The following is a 6,945-nucleotide window of genomic DNA, read 5'->3' on the forward strand; positions in this document are numbered from 1 at the left end:
GTTATGTGCTTCTATTTGTGGGGGCTACGTACGCACAAGGTGACGAGAGTCCGTGTGTAGCTACTATTATATGTAAGTCCAGGTAGTCTAGGACCCAAAAGCATGCTATACTTGGAATATCTGTAATCTTGTTGGCAGTTGAAGTGCTTAAATCCTATCGAATCAGTTAATGGATTTCAAAAAGGATTATACTTCATTTTCTTAAATCGCTAAAAGATAATTGGCTTTTATTTGGATAAACGTTCCCTGATAAATTCTTAATTGGCTGCTTGAGCATGTATTTCTATATGTACATGTGTCACATGTATAATTTGCGAGCATGGTGATTGTTTATTTAAATTTGACCACATCGCATGTATTATTCACGAGCGGGTAATAGATGCGTCTATGGTTCGCGCTGTTCGACCCTCGGCAGTGCACATTTTATATTTATGTTGGATCAGGCCGTACGACCTCGACCTGATATGCGCATGCTTGTATTGCTTGCTTGAGAATTTTAAATGTTGATAATTGCCCTTCCTGGCCAAACATAAATTGATAAAGATAATGAAAATTAAATCCTTGGAAATCGTTTATTATTTGAGAAGTTGTTTACCTGCTTCCTGCCTGTATGGGTTAAATTTTGCTTTATTAAATTCATGAGTTCCTCACACTTTTACTATATTATCATAGGACTAGTAAGTGTTGAAGTCGACCTCTCGTCTCTACTTCTTCGAGATTAGATGGGATACTCATTCGGTACACGTTGTTTTCGTACACATACTACACTTACAAGGTTCATATGTGGCTAGTGGCCTAGTGGCATAAAGGCATGGTTGGCACAGAGACTTATGTGAGCTACATTTATCGAGATGACCCGCAGCAAGTAGAGTCCCCTTCAGAGTATTTTACTGTGTTTTTCATTTTTGTCCACTTTGTATTCCGGACAGTTACTATATTTTATTCCATTCCCTAGCAAATGCTCATGCACTTGTGACACCGGGTTCTGGGATAATTATGGGGTATCTTGTATTAAATTCTTAACATTCATATTTTATTTGAAACGATTATCTTTTACTGGTAAAATTGAAGGAAAATCATAGCTTTCAAAATTATTAAAATGAGAATTTAATTAAGTACTTTGGTTGGCTTGCTTGACAGTGGTGTCCGGCGCCATCATGACCCTTAGTAGAATTTGGGTAGTGACAACATGGTATCAGAGCACTAGGTTCCCTTAGGTCTCACGAGTCATGAGCGAGTATGTAGAGTCTTGTGGATCGGCACGAAGACGTCTGTACTTATCTTCGAGAGGTTGCAGGGCTGTTAGGAGCACTTCCCTTTCTTGTCCTCATCGTATGGTTTAATTCCTTGAGACTTATGCCTTTATTTCCTTCCTATTCAGTCTTATGCGACGTGAACCGCTTGTTATAAATCGAGAATTAAAGAATTGTAATAATACCACAGATGTGGTGCGTGATGTTTCTCCCGGTACAGTTGGTTGGGCTATGGTCGTCGTCTTGCAGAAGGATTTTTCTATCATTTCGACTCGATGGTTGTGCTTCTAAGAGTTTGGAGGCTATGCAAAGGTTTCTATGATGCTCACGATTGGTTATTTCTCAGTATTAACTTGATGATAGGATACTTGCCTATGTGTTAGGGCGGTGAATGATTTGAAAGAAAGTCCACTCAGTGCACGATTCAGAGATCTGAGATTTCATTTCCAGCGGAGGAAAAGCAATTGGCCTATGAATGTCCGAATTTGGGGTGATGGAGTAACGAGACTTGGTATTTTTGAGCATGGTGGAATTTTCATCTGATATGTAATGTCGTCGTCCTTGATTGGATGTGTTAAGTTCGCCGGTATTATGGTCTTCTGCAATTCTCCTTTGGGGTAAGATATTGTGAAATAATATTGGAGAAACGACGGTTAGATATCGCAGGGTCCAGTGGTTCAGGATTGAATCGGTGTTTCTAATGTTGATGGCTTGAGGAAGATGATCTTCAGAAATGTTTAAAGTTAGTAGTGATTTGTGGGTTCAAGTGCTACGAAGATAGACTTTATTTAAGGCAACAACTGAGCAGCCAAGGATATGGAAGGACATGTGGGGAGTGTCAGGCGGTAGTTAAAATTCCTAGAAAGCCAGGTATAAGAAACAAAGGTCGAGTAGTCGATTAAAGGGGTGAGTTATACTAAAGTGGGAGAGTGGCGAAGTGGCATATGGGCTTTATGGTAGGAGGACTACGTACCTTAAGGAGAGTTTGAAATGATTTGGGAATTTTAGTGATTGTTAATTGGGGTCTACGGATTTAATTTGAAGTATTGGCTATTATGCGCTGGGAGATTGGATACGTCGGAAGGGAGTTGATTGATATGAAGAAGGGTACAACATAATTTTGAATTGGAAGGATATTGTTGCACATTTAGTCGATGTCCAAAAGAAGTGAATGGACTTGTGCAGCTGGTGAATGAGCACGTGCTCAGGATGGGTTATTGATGTCGTAGTGGGTATTTTCCATAGGTGGGTTATCCCCTGTGAGCAGGTTTGCGGTCGCGTGATTGGCAAAGCTTCTGCGAAGGATTTTACTAGCCATCCGGTAAGAGGTCGAATATGTGAATATTGATAGAAATTCATAGTGTTCATGAAGTGCTAATAGAAGGATTTCAAGGAATCTGTCGGTTTAATTGTGCAAGGTTATGTCAATCAGAGATAAAGAATATTGGTGGGTTCCAAGGTCGTGTAATTGTGGCTTCAAGCTAAGTGGGAGAGTCCCACCACCTACGGTTGGATTACATAATCGTCTATTTGTGAGATTTATGGTCGTTAGCATATTGATGGGTTATCTCAGCTAAGGGAAAAGAACATAAGAGGTAATTTGAGCAAAGGAATTGTTAAAGGTGCCTATGGTTGGCCTTATCGACTCATGTTCAGACTTAGGGAAAGATTCAGGATTTATGCCTTGTATAGATACGGGTTTCAAGGAAAGTGATTCGGTCGGGTGCTTCGACGAGAGGGTATTCATGTGCTAGACGATTCATGGAGTTGATTATATTCGGGGCCAAGTCAGAGCGGGTGTCTCTCAACAACGGTTATTCTGGATTCAAAGGGTTAAAGTGGGGTGCCTAATGATTGCAAGCCTATAGGTACGGTTAAGAAGCATGCTTTTGTAGTAGCTAATGAGAAGAAGCCCAGAACGTTCTACGATGTTTTGACTTGTAGTGTAGCATTTGGGAGGAAAACGAGAAAAGACTTCGGATTCGTAGAGGGATTATCACAATGGGCATACAAATTGAGGATACGAAAATGCTCACAAGGAAGGTATGAGACAGTTCATGGGTTTGGAGACAATGTGGCCTCATGGAATAGAGTCACTCAAGCTGAGTGCGGATTTGGGTTGGTGATGTAAGGAATGGAGCTATTATTATCTCTAAGGCAAGCTAAGGATAAATTAGAAGAAGTTAGATTGGTTGGCCATGGTTGAATTGGCATAATGGTGGCGGTGATCAGTTTCTTCAGCATGATTAAGTTATGCATGTGATTTGTGGCGGTATGTGTGAGGCTTGACGGCCGCTGTAATTGATTTTATTTGGAAGTATTCGAGTATTATGGCCTTGTTATGTGTAGGCAAATCCCGGAGGGGTTATGGTGGTTTAGACCACTACTTAGAGATTTGCATATTCCACGGTTATTAGAATTCACCTGTGTGATGCTATAGTTCTCCTGAAGTGAGTTAAGTGAAAATATTTTATATGATGAAGTGTTAATTTATTAGTGGTTGTGGAGTTATGATGAAAATCGTGTTCTATCATATATTGGCATGTTGGGTGCAGTGAGTGGTATGGAATTGGAAGTGAGGATCAAGGTTGCAGTTTGGTGTTGACAAGGATGTCACGAGCTCAGGATGAGCAGAAAAGGAGTTTGGATGTTTAAAGTAAGTTGGTATTGTCTTCAGCGTTACCTGAGATCGGTGTGTTGTGAAAAAAAGCTTTGCATCCTGGTTAAGGATTCTTGATTGTTTTTCAGCATTAGTGCAGCCGGTGGTTTGGATGTATATAGATGTTATCAGTTACGGAAGGCTGTGGGAGCGTGCCCCACAGGGAGGTTGTATAAGTGTGGCATGTAGTCACTTGATTGATTGAAGAGTTAAACCAAGTATGAAGATTGTGGTGATGTCGTTAAATTGAGAATTGATGCCTGGAGGGCACTCAGTTTATTGGGTTGTGGACTGTGGAGGATTACTCCGGTTATGATGGTTGTTCTTGTGTGTTATGAAAAAAGGGGAGTTATTATGGACCTTTGAAAGTTTATTAGCTTAGTTCATTGCGATCAGAATCAGCTTGAGGTCTGTGGATGGATTTAAATGTGAATATGAGCTCTGTATCAGGCCAGATGTGTTCATTTCAGTAATGCGCTCCCTATGGAAAAGTAGTCGGGGTGTTATTTTGTCGTCAGCTATTTCATGTAATGATATATTGCACCGTGTGAGTAGTGAGATGGCTTGGTGAATTTCTTATATGTTTAGGTTCCACGTAGAGCTGATGTATTATAAGCAGAATGGCTCTTGAGATTCAGATTGTATATCGTACCTCAGTTGTGCTTGAGTTTGTAGCTTATAGCGTTATATGTCTCCCTAGGGATGGTATTATCCACTTAGCGTGCTTGTGACTGACATTCAGTATTTTGTTGTAATGAGCAATCTGGCTCGGTGTGTATCTCCATATATGAATTTTATGGGTGGATCAGGTGGCACGCTGCCATGGGTATGTTGTTTAGATCGGGTGGCATGCCGCGACGGTGTGATGTTGAGCACAAATTCCTATATCGGTTTTTATGTGTTTTGTTTCCTATCTTTCTAAGGAAAACTCATATTAGTTGTGTGACCGCGTCGCAAGTATGATTTGCGAGCGGGGTGTTTGTTTAATTATGTTGACCGCGTCACATGCACGATTCGTGAGCGGGGTAATTAGATTTCCTTTTTAGAGTTCGTCTTCCTTTTGTATCGCGTTCGAGTTGGTAGCCCATTGGTGCATTGTGGCATCATATGAGAATTTTGGTCACGTCTGGGTGGCCTATTTCCTGAGCAATTCATACTGGGTGAGACGAGATCATTGGATTTAGGATCAGTGCAATCGGATTATATGAAGTATATTAAGGAGCTAAGACCATTAATTGGTTCAGAATGAGGTGATGGTTCTTGTCTGGAGTATAGACCCAACGATTTGTTGATTCAGCAGTTGGTTATGAATTTCTACACACCTCTTCCGTCGCGACCGAATTGTAAGAGTTAGAGCAAGACCTATGTATGTCATGAGGTGCAATGGGAGCATCATATTCGTGGAATTTTGAATAATTTGATGTTATTGCGGTCCTGTTAGTAAAGTGGTGCAAGGTGTAAATTCAGCTAAGGTATGCACTCACGTTTTGGTGTTGCGTGTAGTTATTGATACGGTAGGCATATGTTGGAACAGGCCTGACAAAGAATTCTAGATGTTGGAATTAGGCTCTAAGGCTTTTTTTCTTAAGTGAAAAAGGATATCTTCAAAATTGATCGAGCTAGGGTGCCAAGCTGAGTTGCGGTAGCACGGGTAGGTGCTCGAGGTGTTAAACAGTGATTTCGGGCAACTCCAGCGCAGTTCGTAGCATGTTAGAGGACGAACATATGTTTAAGTGGGAGAGAATGTAACGACCCGACCGGTCTTTTTGAGCTCTAGCGCGTCGTTCAGCAGTTTGAGGCCATGAGCAGCTTCACTTCGGGTATTATGACTTGTGCGCACAGTCGGAATTGAATTCCAGGAAGTTCGGAGTTGATTTGGAAGGAGAATTCTCATTTCGGAAGCTTTAAATTGAAAGAATTGACTAAGGTTGGATTTTTTAGTAGACGACCTCAGAATCAGAATTCGAAAGTTCCAGCAGGTTCGAATGATGATTTTGGACTTGGGCGTATGTCCGGACTGGGTTTTGGAAGACCCAAAAATGTTTCAGCGCGTATTGTGGAAGTTAGCATTTTGGAAGAATCTTATAAGTTTGGGTTGAAGTGCATTTCAGTGTTATCAATGTCCGTTTGGGATTCCGAGTCTGTGAATAGCTCTGTATGGTGATTCTGGTATTGGGAGCACGATCGGAAGTGAATTCGGAGGTCCGTAGGTCCTTTTGGAGTCATTTGGCTAAAGATAGAAATTTGAAGGTTTTTGGCAAGTTTGATCGGGAGTTGACTTTTTGATATTGGGGTCGAATTTCGATTCCGGAAGTTAGAGTAGGTCTGCAATGTCAAATGTGACTTGTGTGCAAAATATGAGGTTAATCGGGCATGAATTGACAGGTTTCAGCATCGAATGTAGAAGTTTGAAGTTCTAAAGTTCATAAAGCTTGGATTGGAGGTCGATTCATGATTTTGCCGTTGTTTGATATCATTTGAGGCCTCGAGCAAATCGGCAATGTGTTTTGGGACTGGTTGGCATGATTTGTTGGGGTCTCGGGGGTCTCTGGTCAATTCCGGATGGTTAACGGATCAATTTTAGAATTTGACGAAGAATTGAGGCAGCTGATATCTGGTGTCGCACCAGCGAGGTTTTGGCCGCAGGTGCGGAGCTGCAGAAGCTGCCAAGAGAGTCGCAGATGCGATTATCGGCTAGAAGTGTATGGACCGCAGATACGGTCATCTTGTCGCAGAAGTGGGACAGAACCTGCAGGAATTGAGGCGCAAAAGCGGAAAGGGGAGCCCGGAGAGCGGTAGAGGGGCCGCACCTGCGGAACTGCAGAAGCGGTCGTATGACCGCAGGTGCGGAATTGCTGGAGGCAATAAGGTTCTTTAAAATCGGGGGTCTTGGCCATTTTCCTCCATTTTTCTCTTGTTTGGGCGATTTTTGGAGACCTTCAAGAGAGGGATTTCATCATCAAACATGAGGTAAGTTAATTTCATCCCTTGTGAGTTAAATACATGGTTTTGTTACGGATTTGAGCATGAAAA

The sequence above is a fragment of the Nicotiana tabacum genome, chromosome 10 (genome assembly GCF_000715075.1).
Source record: "Nicotiana tabacum cultivar K326 chromosome 10, ASM71507v2, whole genome shotgun sequence".
NCBI classification, from domain to species: domain Eukaryota; kingdom Viridiplantae; phylum Streptophyta; class Magnoliopsida; order Solanales; family Solanaceae; genus Nicotiana; species Nicotiana tabacum.